The sequence below is a fragment of the Archocentrus centrarchus genome, chromosome 17 (genome assembly GCF_007364275.1).
Source record: "Archocentrus centrarchus isolate MPI-CPG fArcCen1 chromosome 17, fArcCen1, whole genome shotgun sequence".
Classification (NCBI taxonomy): Eukaryota; Metazoa; Chordata; class Actinopteri; order Cichliformes; family Cichlidae; genus Archocentrus; species Archocentrus centrarchus.
The window spans coordinates 35,418,857-35,436,783 of record NC_044362.1 but is presented as its reverse complement, the minus strand read 5'-3'; the positions used below and the strand labels follow the sequence as shown (position 1 = coordinate 35,436,783).

The 17,927-nt window shown below is 39.0% G+C and overlaps 1 pseudogene; it reads right to left on the bottom strand.

The window, feature by feature from the left end:
- Window positions 1-862: 862 nt before the first annotated feature.
- On the bottom strand, window positions 863-14,525 carry LOC115796442 (zinc finger protein 248-like; annotated as a pseudogene).
- Window positions 14,526-17,927: the final 3,402 nt, after the last annotated feature.

Here is a 17,927-nt window from a genome sequence, read left to right as displayed (position 1 = left end):
TCACAATTGGAAGCAGATTTTTACTCCAGTTTGAACCAGCATCTAAAATCAGCTGGTTTGAATCCAGTCCTTCATTTTCTCACTGAGGTGTTTCCCCTGAGATTAAATTATTTTTCCATTTTAGTTAAAATTCTACTACATTAAATTCATTATCAAATTAAAATTCATAATTTCAGGTTGTTATCTAGTTTCTGGACAAGGAAATGGATAAGATTCAAACTTTGAGTAATGTTTGATACAAAAGTGAAGCAATAACTATACAAATGACTATAAACATAATATTTAGAATATATATGTAATCAACTACGGTGAGGGAACATTTAACGTTTCTTGTTTTCTGGGTGACAATAAACTCACAAAATTACAGGCAAAGTTGTCTAAAGGTGTTTACAGATCTACTTTGATGATCTTGTGGTTGTTAAGTCACAGATTAAACTGCTACTTAAACTTCGACATTTTAAAAGAGTTGTTTTGTGTCTTTTTTAGTTGTGATGTGCAGATAAATCTTCTCTCACATGTATTACAGACATAAGGTCTCCATCTGGGTGGATTCTATTGTGATCAGATGACTTTTCCCTCTTGAAATAATGTTTTCTGACCTCTGTGGATTACAGTGTCCTTTTAATTAAGATTATGTAAATAAATATGAAAGATACAGTCTTTCATATGAATGAGTGTGTCCAAACTTTTGACTGGTACTGTATTCCCCACGTGTTACATATTTAGTTTCTCGTGTTTTTAGTGTTTTATAATTTTTTTTTTTTTTTTACACGTGACGGTAAAGTTCAGAAGGCTTCAGCTCTGCATTCTTAGTGCTACTTTGATTTATTAAATGGACAAAAAAAACTTTATAAAGATCCTTTTATAACAGCATAGTGAACATCTACAACTTCTTAGTGTCACTTCTAAATCCTGAACAATAAAAACTAGCTGTGAATACAAAACACAGAAAAAAAAGAAACATGCTTTAAACAAATATGAAAAGACTACAGGGTTTCTCAGCTTCAGTATCTCACTTCACAATCCATATTCAGAATATGACCTGTAATGACAGAATACAATGGAGACATCTTACACATTTCATTTTTGAACCAAGTTCAAATACACACAGAAATTAAACTGATGGAGGTAAAAGGTGAAAAACAAAGTCAGTTTAACTTTATAGGAAAGTAGCTGCTTTAGAAAAAAATAAGAATGATGTAGATGGATGCAGCCTCTTCACGTGTACCTTTTTATATTTACATTGTAATAACAGCATACTACAAACAGGATACAGTATTATACTACTGTGATAATACAGAAGATGTTGTTGAAAACTGCAGCAAACTCACAGAACTTAGAAACAACAGGAATAATTTAGTTTCATATTACATAAGTTTTTCTTCCAGTCTCCAAAAAATCCTGCAAAACACAGTTTTTATAATAAGACAGGACAAATCAATTCTTTCAATGTGTTAGATTTTACAATATTTTAAGACACTAACTTTAATTCAGTGATAGTTATCAGCACATCCAATGGTATACAGCAAAAACAATGTTCAATTCAAAGACTTTTAACGTGACATTGTCGGAAAGAAAACTCAAACTCAAGATTTGTTTTCTTTGGAGGATTGAAAAGCCTGAACATGACTGTGCAGTCTGACACAGATGGAAACCAATATTACCGAGAATGATCCTCCATGAATTCACAAGATTGTGGTTGGCACATAAGAAAAAATTTAAAATAAACAAAATTTTGATGAGTACTTTGCAGGGCTGCACAATTAATCAAATTTTAGTCTTGATCATGAATTGAACAATACTGAAAATGTGTGCTCCACCAATACAAGCAAAAGCAAATCAAGCACTCCCTAAATCCTACATGCCTGCCTATGCCAATCACAGCTGTTCTCTGTCCCATGCAACTTGAAGTTTCCTGATCTAGTCTGGATGAGTGACATTATGTCAAAAGACAGACATACAGCAAAATTTAAATGTCTGGTAGAGCAGAAGGGGAGGAGTTTGCTCTCCCAGCATGATCTGCTGTTTGGAAATATTTATTACAAGTGATGTTAACTATGAAGAAATCCTGTGTAAAGAGTGCTTCAACTGCCTAAAACACATCACAAAATCCAGTATAATGAATACATGAAGGCCAAGACAAAGTTACTGACATGAATTGCCTAACATCAATTCAGACATTCACAAAAGTGAGTCTGTACTGCGCATCTGTGTTTCAATACAGTTCACAAAGACACACTGAAATCATCAATGTAACTGCTGAAGATACATGTCCAAAAACATGGTGAATTTCGAAGGCTTCGGGAAAAAGAGAGTCTACAGGATAAAAGATATTATCACCTCACGCAATTATTTTTCTAAAGTGGAGAGCCATGTGCTGTATGCTGTATGCAAAAGCATGTGGGGGAAATATAGAGGGATGTTCCAGCTGTCGCGCATTTTACACCAAGAGTTTTACTGACATCCATCATACAAATATGATGAATGCAGTGAAAGACTTTTTTTGCTCTTATGAGATGTACTCAGATCAGGTGAATAAGCACCTTATTGGTCTGCAAAGGGGTTTTAATTCATTACTTTAATAAAAATGCACTGAATTTGTGTGACTAAGGAAGACCAATTTCATTTTGATGCAAAAACTTGTACATTAGCAGGATTACTGCATTACATGGAAGTGAAAGCATTGTTATGCTTATATGCAATTTAATGAAATAAATTGTAAAAAAATTAATGAATAATCATGACAAATAACTGTGATAATAATTTTTGCACAATTGTGCAGTCTAGATAGATATCTACAAACTACTAGTTTGTAGATATCTATCAAATAGTGTAATAATCCCTACAACACTTTTTGTCACGTTATATTGGTGTATTTACAGCACTTTGGCCTCTCCTAAAATGAACCTCCTCATTGGAAAATTTAATGTACTTTTTTTTTAAATAACAGATTTTAAATTGGCTGTGTCTTGGTTACATACAATAGGAGCAAAATGGGGGTTTTTTTTATTGCCGACAGTGATTTTTATATTCAGTCATTCTGTAGCTGTGTTATATTTGGTCCAGATCTACTAAAAACTGTAAAGATTAATTTTCTTTTTTTTTTTTTTTTTGGATCCATGTAGAGTTACATGTTTGTTCCATCAGGGCTACAACTGGGAAATAATGAGGATTAACGAGCACTTAATTGCAGTCTGTAGCTGTAAAGGTAGAGTTGTAGACAACATTATACTTTGTGGACTGACCAGAGATAGACTGAATAATAAACTGGATATTTGTTTTCTTTAAGAGGAGTTGGTTGGGGTTTTGTAGGTTAAAGTGAGGAACAACTTGAATCTTATGATCTGCACTGACTTCAAATTCTTCACCTACTATTAACTATCTTTATTCCAAATATATTTTAAAAAATTATGAAAAATTCTATACAACTATAAAGTAAAGAATCAGGACAAAACTCTTTTAACTTCACATGTTCACAGGCTAGATCATTCATTGTAATATCCGAACCAAACATGTTATGTGCTTGTATGTATACAGTACTCTATTTTCTCTTCATGTTTAAATAAGAAAAACTCCCACCTACTCCCTTTCATATTTCACAATTTCTGAAACAAGAAACAGACGTCAGCATCTACAGTGTATGTACTAAGTGCTATGAATGTTCTAACATAATAGCAGAAGAATACAGTTATGCCCCCTAGAGTGCAGGCTGGCATCATCACATCTGTGTGGTCAACTGAAAAAGAAATGCTGAAATACTTACATTAAACCCTGATTTAATTAATAAAATATTTTTTTCTTGTACAAATATTAATAATACCATCTGCAGATTTAATAAGTTAATCACATTTATGGAACATATGACCTTTTTAAGACAAGCATATGACCTTTTGATCTTTCAGACTTTTAAAGACCAGGAAACATGTAAAGGGGGCTTTGAATCTAAAAGCTTTACTCCTTTAACCCTTTCTCAAGTTTGGCTTAATGGATATTGTTTTTCCTACAAAATATTGAGCATTAAAACTTCTTACCTGCATGAGTTTTCATGTGGACCACCAAACCACCTCTCTGAGTAAAACTTTTCCCACATACTTTGCAAGTGTACGGCTTCTCACCTGTGTGAATTCTCACATGTACCAATAAAGTACATTTTTTAGTGAAACTTTTCCCACATGTTTTGCAAGAATATGGCTTCTCTCCTGAGTGGATTCTCATGTGGACCAACAAACTACCTCTTTGAGTAAAAGTTTTCCCACACGTTGTGCAAGAAACCGGATTTTCCCCTGTGTGGACTGCCTTATGCTTTTTAAGTGCTAATAAGTAACAAAATCTTTCACCACAGGTGTTACAAATATACGGCTTCTCACCTGAGTGGGTTCTCATGTGGACCAACAGACTACCACCTTGAGTAAAACTTTTCCCACATGTTTCACAAAGATAGGGCTTCTCGCCTGTGTGGATTCTGTGATGTTCATGTATTTTGTATTTATTCTTAAACATTTTCCCACAAACATTGCATTTCACAGACTTTTTCCCTGCATCAGCGTTACATTGACTTTCTGACGTGATAGAGTCTTCTGCATTATTATTGTGACTTCTGTTTGTACTAATCGTTGATCCTAAATCTACATAGTTGCTTCCTCCCTGACCTTGGCTCTCAGCTACTAAAAAGCTGTGAGAGAGGAGCTGCTCCCTGTTTGCTTCTGGTTCACTGTGGTCTCTTTCCTGATAAGCAGCAGTCACCATGAAGGTATCAATATCTTCCTTCAGTACAAGCTGCTCTCCCTCCTGACTGCTGTAGAATTCCTCCTGTTCATCTTTAATCTGTAGAGGCTCTGGTTCCTCCTGATCAAGATTGGAATTCTCCTGGTTACAGAGCTGCTGGTTAAGGAGAAATTCTTCCTCCTTATAGACTTGTTGCTGCTGGAGGCCTAGAGCAAATAAAAAAACAAGTGATATGATGACAGAAAAAATATTCTGAGCAAATATATTATTAAAATAAGGCTCTACAGTGTGAACATGTTACTCAGAAATACACACATGGGATGGCTATAGCTCAGGAGGTAGAGCAGGTCCCCTACTAATTGGAAGGTTGGTGGTTCTGGCTGCTCCAGTCTGCATGCCAAAGTATCCTTGGGCAAGCTACTGACCCCAGGTTGCTCTCCAGTGTGTTAATTGGCATGTGAATATTAGATAGAAAGCACTTAGGCATACAAAAGAGTGCTTGCATGAATGGGTGAATGAGTCATCTTGTATAAAATACTTTGAGTGGAAAGTAGAGCAGAAAAGCACTATATAAGAACTAATCCATTTACCATTTACACAATATTTCCACTTCTTCTGAAAACTGGAACTGATAAACGTCTTGAAAAAAATTTTTTTTTAAAGAATAGGGACAATCTGGTTATTTTTCAGCACACCACAATAAAGCTCCATTGTTTAACAGGTCTCAGAAAGTTAAAAACATTAAAAAAATGCTTCATAGAAAGAAATTTATAATATATTAAATAAAATTTAAAACTTGGAATAACCACCAAAGTCCCAGTCACTCTGGTGGTCCAGATCAATATAAAATATAAGCCCAGGCACATAAGGGTTTAATGAGCACTCTGCAGCAAGGCATTTTGTTGCTTTAAAGTTCACTAAAAATATTAAAAATTAAGACAAAATCTAACAGGCAGCCAGCATAAATTTTCTAATACTGGAGTAATATGACCTTATTTCTTGGTGTCTGTTAAAATCTGGGCAGCAGCATTCTGAATTAGTTGGAGTAGGTGAAGTGAGCTCTGAGTGATGCAGGTATAAAGAGCATTGCAATGGTTCAGATGGGAAAAAATAAAAGCACGCATGAGCTTGTGAGAGTCACCAGCAGATAAGAATGATACAATTCTGGATGTTCTTTAGCATAATTGGACAATTAAAAAAGAAAAAAAACTGGAGCTTTGAAACAGAGCTCAGCATTTACACACACACACACACACACACACAACACACACACACACAACACACACTATTAATGATCAAATTCTCATCACGAGGAGATTGGGAGAAGGGGAACCCTCTTTCCTCTGGTCCAGCTACATACCCGGCTGGCTACATTATGGATTCCCGTGGGGATGGAAGATAACGTTCCTGGCTGCACTGTGTGGGCATGGCATATATATTAATACCATGATTTTTCCTGAATTGGACCTGGGGATACCTAGTATCTGGGCAGCTGTTCGGGCCCTAGTAAGGCTGCCTATGAGGGATGCAGAAACAGTACGAACTCAATCAGACTCAGTAGAATCGAAATGGATTACATCTGGAGGGGTGTTGGAATGTCTGTTTCTGCATGGTGGAGTAGAACCAAAAATTCAGATGATTGGATTTCTGAGAGGTAACCAGAAAACTTTAAGGTCTGTCATCAATAAGTTATGACAGCCTGAACCAAAACAATTGTAGTATTTGGAATTTGGCTCCCAGACGGCCTTGGATGGCCGTCTATCTAAATCGCCTCTTGGAGATGTCTGTAAACAGATGCTCAACGCCCCTGCCCCATGTTGTGACCTGTATGAACTGGTATCCTGGCAACCAAGGCTGATTATACCATCTTATCATGAACATTATCATGAACTGCTTGTCGAGCAAGTAGGCTGGCCATCACAGTATCCTGGCTACTCGTCTCCGCTGGCAGCTCCTCCCCTCGCCTCCCTAGTGCTCTCCAGGCTATAAATGTGCTAATTCTTTGCTGAGGTGTTTTTTTGGAACCTCATAAGGTGTTCATAATGAGCACAGTATGAGATGACTTTTTTTAACCTAACTATCCTAATGTATCTCTTTCTGTTTTCCTGCTACAGGTAGCACCTGTTTAACGGCTGCATGGCCTCAGACACTTGTCTCCCCATGTTTGTTTTGTTGTTTGTATTTCTTGGATGAGTGTTCTGGAACACAATTTCATTGTATGTCTGAGGTATAATGACAATAATTCTTCTTCTTCTTCTTCATTGAATGTTTATGGAGGTACGTGTTTTTGTCTTTTCTAGCTGTTAATTAATATGCTAGGACAGCATTAGTCAATGTGTTTGCTAGCTAACATTATGTGACCTTTCTGTTTTGCAAATAGAACGTCTTTAGACTCTAATCTTGATTAGGTCCTTATTGTACAGACTAGGGTTGCAACCCGTCACGAAAAATACGCAATCGTTTGTGGTTTCCCGGTGCTGCCTGAGTGTCCTGCAGTTTTGGTTGCCTACAGACAGACACCACACACCTGTGCCTTTATTACTGTCCACCCGCTACTGCACCACGTCCTAAGAAATTAAACTCTTGCAAAGATGCAGACGTGAGTAGGAAGACACTCATCCCAGGCTGAACAGCTTCAGCGAGGATGAAAGGTGCACGGTGAGCCGTCTGATGTCAGGAGATAAAACTGCAGACAAATAAGAATCTAGAAGACCCAGGCAGCAGTCACATTTCTTATTTAAAGAACAAGTTATGCAAATAGATTAACAGTAAATAAATAAATACTGTGAAAAAAAACACACAACACACATATATATATAATAAAATTATAATATAATAAAATTTTACTATTAATATTTGCGGCCAGCTTAAATTAACTATTAAAGGAGTTGTTTGCATTACAAACATGTACAGGGAGGTGATTAGTGTGACTGTCATAGTTTGAATGGTTTGCATGACATAATGAAATCTATGTTAAAATTGACATATCTCACTTTGAAGGTCCTCTTCCATATCCTCACATCATGGCCAGCAGGGAGAAACTGAAAGACACACGTCCACAACCAGGGATATAGAAGCTGCTGAATGGACTTGAGGGGGATGACGAGCATATCGTCTCAATGAGACAGAGGTTTGATCATTTCTATCATAACATCTACATGGATGTCTTCTTAAGTTGTAAACCCTGAGGAATTTAGTTTAATGTTGAAATGAAATTGATATGCCTTTCGTAAACATATTTTCTCTGCCAATGCAAAATGGAGTTAAATTGTGTATGTACTTCACACACACACACACACACACCCACACACACACACACACATATCTATATATTTTTTTTCCAACAATCATTGCTCCATGTACAGTGTTTAATAGAATTATTAACTGTTTGCAAAGTAACTGCCACAGACCTTGTTTCTGCTCACAGTTGTTTTTGAGCCTGATTGGTTGTATTTATGTTTCTCTGCACTGTAAACCCAGATTTTGATTCCACTTAAACTATTGAGTTCATATTACTTAAATATGAATGTGAACATTACTTGTTAATGCTGAGTAGACTATACTTTTTGATGGTCTATCTTATTGTAATCATGTGTTTGAGTTCAAACAACTTAATATCATCAAGTTTTTCACCTGCTAAAAATCAAGTTCATACCAGCTTTAACAGACTGGATTAATGCGCAGCTGCATGGTGTTCTCCCTGTGTCTGTAAGGGTTTCCTCCCACAATCTGAAGACATGCAGTTACTAAATTGCCCACAGGTGGGAATGGTTGCCTGTGTCAGGCTGATGACCTGTATGGGGTGTACCCTGTATCTTACTGCCTTGTCAGCTGGGATAGGCTCCAGCCCCCACACAACCATGAAAATGATAGGGGGATTGATCAAAAGTCATTTTATTTTTTCATGAACTATAAAAGATAAGTTTTGGTCAATTAGAACATACAATTTAGTTCAGCTGGAAATGGAGTAGTAGTGCTTACTTAACAGGCTGAGTTAAATGAACTGTTTCATTACTTAAAAAATTTAAGGCAACGAGTACCTTGGTTTTTTAAGTAGATTCAACTTATCCGGGTTTACAGTGTGTTCTACCCGTGGATTGCCACTTTAATCTCAGTGCTTTTATTTAGCTTGTATTTTGTATAATAGCTTGAGCTAGCTATTTGATTCATGGAACTCATGTTGAAGACAGGGAGCCAGAACTGAACACAGAGTCAACAGTTCTTTACTCTGTTGCCTGTTTTACTTGTCAAATGTTTCTGGAAGATTCAAATGATTCATTCTCTTTGATAGGAGAAAGTTTGTGAAAACAGCTTTTTTTTTTTTATAGTGCTGTTTTGATTAGGTAACCCCCGTACATGCCCCTACAAGACACAGCTGATTAACGCTGAGGTTGAGGCGGCTGATCAAAGGAACTTTGAATTACCGTAATAACCCCGACCGTTTGTCCTATCGGGAAAAAAAAAACGGTTTTTGAAAGCTGAGAAACTGCACTTCACAACCAACATAGGGTATTAATATAGTATTATTACAATAATTGTTGCTGGAAGTCCGCGAACGGCAGCACTTTTGAAGTACACTTGAGTTGACTATGACATGTTCGGTGGTTATAGCGTTATACTTAAACCATGATAACCTTCATCTATTAAACATTGTACGGGGGGCCTTATGCATGATGATGATATTAAACTGGCATTAGCTATGTTTAGCTTATGTCTATCTCATCCATTGTTGTGTTGTGTTTGCGTCACATACAAATTACATCAGACACTACTACCTGCACTGCTATATTTACTCCACCCACACTGAGGTGGTCATGAATTGCAGTGGAAACACGATTCAGTCCATCCATCCATCCATCCATTCGCTTCCGCACATCCTGTTAAGGGTCGCGGGGGGGGCTGGAGCCTATCCCAGCTGTCATAGGGCGAGAGGCAGGGTACACCCTGAACAGGTCGCCAGCCTGTTGCAGGGCCAACACAGAGGGACAAACGACCTTTCACACTCACATTCATGCTCTCAGTCACACCTATGGGCAATTTAGATTAGCCAATTAACCTAACCCCAGTAAGTGCATGTCTTTGGAATGTGGGAGGAAACCGGAGTATCCGGAGGAAACCCACGCAAGCACGGGGAGAACATGCAAACTCCACACAGAGAGAGGGAGAGGCCTGGGCCAAGGTGGAATCGAACCCAGGCCTTCCAGATGGTATTCTAACTGTGAGGCAGCAGTGCTAACCACTGCGCCACCGTGCTGCCCACGATTCAGTTCAATTCAATTTTATTTATATAGCGCCAAATCACAACAAACAGTCACCTCAAGGCACTTTGTATTGTGGGTAAAGACCCTACACAGCCGTGGCAAGTCACACTGTGTCAAGTGCTGAGTAGATACTTATGAAAACGCAGCTTATATTAACAAACGATGTCCCACCCTACACTTTTTCCATGTTTAGAGGCTGCAGTGGCTGGAAGGCTGTTGCTGCACCCTGTGACAACTTTTAATCGCTGGCCACTTCAGCTGCAAATCAACACTTGATAAGGTTTTTGTGACACATGACAGGGCAAGACTGCCTTCAGCTGGTTCATCAACAACAATTGATAAGGTTTTTGTGACACACTGACAGGGGCAAGACTTGACTCTCCAAACAAGATGCAGAACGGAGATGAGAATTCTGCAGCTGAGCAGTCTCTCACTGATCTGCCCCTCGAACCTCTGAGCACCCTCTTTATCAGTAATACCACCTGCCTGGCTAAGATTGTCATCGTGCTCCAGTACGCTCCATTCAAGATGCTGACTTTTAGACAGTTGAAAGACAAGCTTTCAGCAATTTTTAAGGATTGAAGACAGCATCAGATGGTACCTATCAGGTTACAAATGTCTTGCGAGGATTCCTGGTATACTGAATCATAAGGTTTGGTAATGGATGCTGGACTCCAGTCACATAACAACAGAGATGGTGTCTCAACACTTCTTAGAAATTATGCACCTCTTCTCCGGTCTAGCCTCCAGACTGGAGAAGGACAACCCAACCAGACCATCTGCTCCTCTCCACTTGCCAGCACCTGCAACCTGCTGTGCTTTTCACTTCAAACCTGAGGTGAAGTTCAGTGGTCCTTTCTCCATTGACTCCATCCTGAAGAGAGACGGCACCTCTGCTCAGGCCTACAGAGCTTCTCCCCACATCCAGTCTGCCAGTCAGGGTGGGGAACCCATTTCAGCTTATGCAGCAACAACCTGGGACTAAAAGGTGCTTCAGCTGGGACTCGGATGAACATTTCATCCTTAAAGCTTCAGCTGGAAGTTCCCCTGCCTGCACAGCAGGGGGTAGGACACACCATGGGGCCACTGCTAATGGAGCCGCTAAACCCATCAAGAGGATACCAATATATTCTCTTCCCTCACTCCCAGTTCACTCAAGAGCAAGTCCTGCCCCTTCATTCACCAGCCCGCAGAATAACTTACACTGTTCCAGCATTTACCGACAGTGTTTTCCATTTTTGATAGTAAAAATATTCTTCCCATTTACAGAATGTACTTCCATGAATTATTTTTGAGGGGGATAGGCAAGTTTTCTTTAAAAAAAACAAAAAAAACTTTTCACATCACAGTGTCTGTGTATGGTTTAATATGGTGACTAGTGTGTAATAATGTTTTTGTTAGTGGATAATTGATGGTTTAAGGAAAATACTGATGTCTCCCAGAGTGTTTCTCAGTGACATGCAGGACTTTGTATGATTATGGACACTAAGTTTTAAACATTTTATGCAAATATTATGGGTTTGAGGTCAGACACTGACCGCAAAGAGGCACCAGGCTTATCCCTTGTATTAAATTCAACACAACTAAAGGTGTGGGCAGCACAGTAGAGCGGTGGTTAGCACTGCTGCCTCACAGTTAGAATACCATCTGGAAGGCTTGGGTTCGATTCCACCTTGGCCTGGGCCTCTCTCTTTCTCGGTGTGGAGTTTGCATGCTCTCCTCCTGTCTGTGTGGGTTTTCTCCAGGTACTCTGGTTTCCTCCCACAGTCCAAAGATGTGCACTTATTGGGGTTAGGTTAATTGGAAGCTCTAAATTGCCCATAGGTGTGAATGAGAGTGTGTGTGTGTTGTCTGTCTCTCTGTGTTGGCCCTGCAACAGTCTGGTGACCTGTACAGGGTGTACCCTGCCTCTTGCCCTGTGTCAGCTGGGATAGGCTCCAGCACCCCCACGACCCTGAATAGGATAAGTGAAAGGATGGATGAATGGACAATTAAAGGGGTTAGGTTTTTTGTTTTGTTTTTTTTTTTTTTTGGGGGGGGGGGGGGTATCCTTGGGAAGATACTGAACCCCAAGTTGCTCTCTGACACAAGCGTTGGAGTATGAATGTGTGTGAGTGTTAAACAATAAAAGCACTTAGCTTAGTTACTCATGGAAGTGCTTGTATGAATGGGTGTGAATGGGTAAATGTAAACGTGTTGTATAAACACTTTGAGTGCTCAGACAGAGTAGAACAGCGCTATATAAGAACTAGTCCATTTACCATTTATTTGTCCTAAATAACTCTGTCCTATTTCTTTGTAGTATTATTAGTCAGGATAACTGGTATTACCTTTATTTATTTTTTTATTTGGTTAATTTATAATGTATTTATTTATATTGCAATTAATTTATATATTTTTAAATGTTACTTATATTTTTATATTTTATTTATATATTCTGTATTTTATTTTCAATTTAATATTTATTTTCAAGAGACTGTAGAAGTGCACTAGATTTCAAGGTAATGTCTGTTCGTTACATCCAAAAAATGGAGTGGGTTTACAAAGCCAGCAAGTAATCATGTTAAATAATCGTAATTTAAATATTGACCAAAATAATCATGAATATAATTTTTTCCATAATCGAGCAATAAAGCACACCTGTCAGTCACATGTTTCAATAATTTTGTTTAGAGGAAAAATGGTTGGCTTCACATAAAAGGAGCTATCTTCGGAACTGCATTAGCTGTTTCAATACTTTGGAGCAGAGTGTAGCTGTATGGCTTTGTTGATTATCAAATGTTATGTGACCTGCTATGGGACTACTGATGTAAATGAGCAGTTCTGATATGATCTGGCATGGTTACATTTTATGTTTGTTATATTGATAAGTTGTCTCTGCTAAACACAGAAAAAAAGAAACTGAAAAAACCCAACAGAAAAAAAAGGAAAAGTCACAGAATCCATTAATAAATAGCAACAGAATGCTGTCTGATGTACATCTGAAGCTGCATTAAATATTGGCCTTTAGCCAGTAGTGACCTTTGATGACAGTTTAGCTTTCTTGGCATGAAATAGTGTGTTAATATTTTGCTTTTATGCAGCATGACATTTGCTGGTGCATTTAAATAACTGGTTGAGTAGGGGTGTGCGATATATATCATCTACAATAATATCGTAATTGCCATGTTAACGTTGTGCAAGCTGACGTTATTGAGTATGCTATTGACTGGGAAAAAACAACCCTTGGCTCCATGCGCTCAGTACTTTATGCTTTAGTATAGGTTGCTGCACGTGCGCATTGAGAGTGCCCATACTGTATGCTAGCACAGCTGCCTAAACAACACACCTGAAGCTGGAAATGAGTGAACACACTGCGCCAGGGGAAGAAATTCAGACACCGCCAGCCTCGCAGTCTAATTCCTAGGCAAGGAGGTGGTTTGGATTTGAAAAGGCTGACATTGCTCAAAAGACAGCAATTTGCATGTAAGCAAGTGGGTAGCTTGACAACTAACCTGTTCCATCATCAACGGGTATGAGGAAAAAAGAGATTTAATCTCAATGTGTTTTTCCTGGTTAAATAATGGTTAATAAAATAAATAAAGTTAACATGTCAAAAAACAATAATTAAGTATTATTTTACTATCGTGCACATCTTTTAGGAACACATTTTAAATAATGCAAAATATTATTTAATCAATTATTTTAAATATTATTATTGAGAAAATATTGAGATATTATTTTTTTGTCAATATCGCACACCCCTATGGTTGAGTAAAGTATAAAATAAATTGATGAATAACACACATTAAATATCTAGAAATCACATCTATTATTAGAGACTGGATAGAGTTTGATTGACACATGCTGACTTTCAGTAGGGACAGGATAGAGAGCAGGAAGAGAGCAGGAGGTGATAAAGTGTAGCAGACTGATGAACAGGAGCGGTGAAGAAGAGGTCGACATCAGAAGTGAAAAGAAGCAGATGAGCTGGCTGAACATGGTCAGCATGTCAAAGTGCACTGATTATTACTGATTATTGATGTTGAGATCATGCTGTAAACATCGCATACAAACCCTAACTGCAGCATACATTGTCTGCCATTGGTGTTAATTTTGCCTAAAATACAGCAAATAATTTTTAAATGTGCCGTTAACAAGTGGAAATCGGCAAGATGAGCCCCCCAGATGTTTCACGCTCCTGCAGCTTAAGCCTCCAATAAACGCAGCAGAGCTCTGATCAGGATCCTCCAGGAGTCACTAATGTGTGCGCTCATTCAGACCATCAGAGTGAGCCTCACCTGCTGTGTGCAGCTTTATTTCGGGTTTCCAAGTGATATCCAGCAGTCTGCGCTGACGGGTCGATGCTTCCTCGTACTGGACGATCGTTTTTTCAAACTCTGAGAATATCTCTTGTCAGCAGCAGTTAGTCGCTCGTTGATTAAACTCTCTCAGATACTGAACCGAAGACATTGTGCTCAAACAGCTCAGAGATTCAGCTGAGATACGACAATACAACCGTCTTCCTGCTCGGTCCACCCAGGAGAAGCTAACGGTACTTCCGCCTTTTCCTGTTTACTTCCGCCTGGTTCACACGGTGACGTTCCGGTGTTTGTGTTAAAAGTGAATTCCCATTTCTGTGTGTTTTTCTGTGGAATATATTTGCTTATATTGGCAAATAGACCGTAGCCAACAGAATTTATCAATGGTTTCTGTATAACAAGAAATGATCTGTTTTCAAGTATATTTATTACTATGTTATTGTACCTACATTATAAATATAATTCAGTGGTTTTTCTGCGGCCATCTTGGCCAGATCGCTCTTGAAAAATACATTTTAATGCCAATGACATTGTTTTAGCCTGATAAATAAAAGGATAGATGTCACACTTCCAAAAACATTGCAGCATCCCTTTCGGATAGGAATGTAGAAGACGAAGAATAGACGAAGAACAGCCTTTATTGTCCCACAGAGGGGAAATTTGGGTGTAACACAGCCGCAGTTATTATAAATATAAATAAAGATATAATAATTTACACTATTAAGAAAGAATATATATAAAATCAACAAACAAGATTAACCTTAATACTACTAATAATAACACTATATACAATGTACACGATGTGCCTGTGTGTTGAACCTAACAGGCCGGACTATTTACAGTATATATATTTATCCTACATTGTGTGGCTATGTGGTTTTTGTTGGGGGCAGTGATGGTTATAAAGTCTTACAGCTGCTGGGAGGAAGGATCTGCGGTAACGCTCCTTGTGCATTTAGGATGCAGCAGTCTGTCACTGAAGGAGCTCTCCAGCTCAGCAACAGTTTCATGCATGGGATGGGAGACTTGTCCATCAGTGATGTTATTTGGTCCGAGTCCTTCTGTCTCCCACCACCTGCACTGAGTCGAGAGGACATCCTAGGACAGAGCTGGCTTTCCTGATGAGCTTGTCTATCCTCTTCCTCTCAGCTGTAGACAAGCTGCTGCTCCAACATACTGCTGCATAGAAGATGGCTGATGCCACACAGAGTCATAGAAGGTCTTCAGGAGTGTCCCCTGCACTCCAAAAGACCTCAGCCTTCTCAGCAGGTAGAGTCTGCTCTGACCCTTCCTGTAGAGCGCATCAGTGTTATGAGTCCAGTCCAGTTTATTGTTTAGGTGAACACCCAGGTACTATAAGAGTCCACTATCTCATGTCCACTCCCTGGATGTTCACCGGTGTCCGTGTGGTGGGTCTGCGCCTGCGGAAATCCACCACCAGCTCCTTGGTTTTAGCGGCGTTGATCAGGAGGTGGTTCCGCTCCTGGCACAGTCCACAAAGTCCTGAGTCCACTGTCTGTACTCTGAGTCATCCTCACCTGTGATAAGGGCCAACTATGGCAGAGTCGTCAGAAGAACTTCTGCAGATGGCAGCGTGGGGAGTTGATGGAGAAGGTCTGCAGTGTAGAGGGTGAAGAGGAACGGTTGCCAGCACCGTTCCCTGTGGGGCCCCCGTCCTGCAGACCAGCCTGTCAGAGACACAGCCCTGTGTCCTCACGTACTGTGGGCGGTCAGTGAGGTAGTCCAGTATCCACTCGAAGATTGTGGTGGTCCACTCCTGACAGTTCCAGCTTGTCTCTCAGAAGTCCTGGCTGGATGGTGTTAAAAGCACTGGAGAAATCAAAGAACATGATCCTCAAGTGCTTCCAGTGATAAATAAAGGATAGATGTCACACTTCCAAAACAGATTGCCAGCATCCACTTTCGGATAGGAATGTAGAAGATGTATCATAAGAGATATGTTTGAAATATGTTGAGAAATTATATGCCAACAAGTCATTTACAACAGTTAATTATGAACAATCATTTCTTGGGAAATACCGGAAATCACCATTTGGCAAACAAACAGTTTTTGGCACAACACCAGTGGACAAGTACAGTTTTCTTCCACTTTGTCCATCTTTAATGTCTCAACTACTCTGTATGCCAAATCAGTTTCTAGTATGAAGGAATATCTTTCTCTGCATTCCAAAACAAACAAACAACAAAAAACATTATCAAATCATCATTTAATTTTCTCAGGTTAAACTCACTAATGAAAACTGATAGTTAGAATTTTTCTCATTTTCTAACACACAAGTGCTGTGAGTCAGGCTATAGTGTATTGTGTTTACCACAGAGTTCATCATACAGTCCTTTTTCTCCATTGAAATCTACTACATGTGGGCAGCTGGTTTAATATGCTGAAGTTTTTCTGCTCCATACAAATAACTGCCAATACAAATAAACTGATTTTACCTTCTATTGTTTTTTTCCTGGGGGAAGGGGGGGGGTGTTTTGTTTTGTTTTGTTTTGTTTTTTTTTGGGGGGGGGGGGTTCAGTTATTGTATTGTAATGTTGTGTTCTTTCCTTTAAATTTGATTTACTGTGTGCTGACTTTGAAAGGGAGTGCCTGCTCACCCTCCTACAGCACATCTTTCCAGCTCAAGGGATTGGCAATTAATCTGGACCTCTGACTCCTCTCAGACCACTCATCTGAGATCCAAGTAAGGGCTCTGTCACATCTTCTCCCTCAAGGACGGACAGCCCTTCTCATTTAGACATTCTTGAGACTAAAACTTTTCTCCCTTCTCAGAATATTCCACCTGGACCCCCCGGCTCATTTGTTATGAAATATAGAATTGTGATTACTATTACTTCTTTTATGGTTTCTTGATTGGGATCTGCATTTGAGTTCACCACCTTTGATTCAGTCAGTTCATGACAGACAGATTTTACCTTCACTGGTACAGACATCAATCTGACCTTCAGGCTTCTTAGCAAGAAAAGAGCAAAATTATAAAGAGATAGTGAATATATTCCTGATAATCAATATGCATCCCAAACATCACATACATCAACTACTCTGACCATAACAGCTCTAACCCTGGCAGACATAGCTCTCTATTACTGTACTCTGGAAACAGTGATACAAAGTATAGAAGAGGCTATACAAAAACCTGAGCACAGATAATGATGATGATACTTTATTGATCCCACAATGGGGAAATTACAGTTAACAGAACACCCATCCAAGAAGACAAACAGAACAAACATAGCATAGAATAGAATAGCATTTTTTATTGTCTCTGTTAAAAAAGAAACAATGCTAAGAACAATGTTAAAACAGTGAAATGCAGTTTAGCATCCTCTCTGCGGCAAGTAATTAAAAAACATATGCAAGACAACAATAAATAAGTAATGTAGTAGATTAAGGTAAATATATCAATGCTAGGGAAAAGTATGTACAAGCTTAGATTGTTTAAAGTGACGAGTGCAGTCAGTGGTGGGCTGGCAGATGGGGATGGGGATGGGGGGGAGGGGGAAGGGGAAGGGGAGGGGGGTAGGGTGGGGATCGGGGATTGGGGTGGATTTCACTGTAATTGTCCATTTGAGTCAATTGTCCATTAGTTCCACTGTTTGCCCATCAGGGTGAATAGTT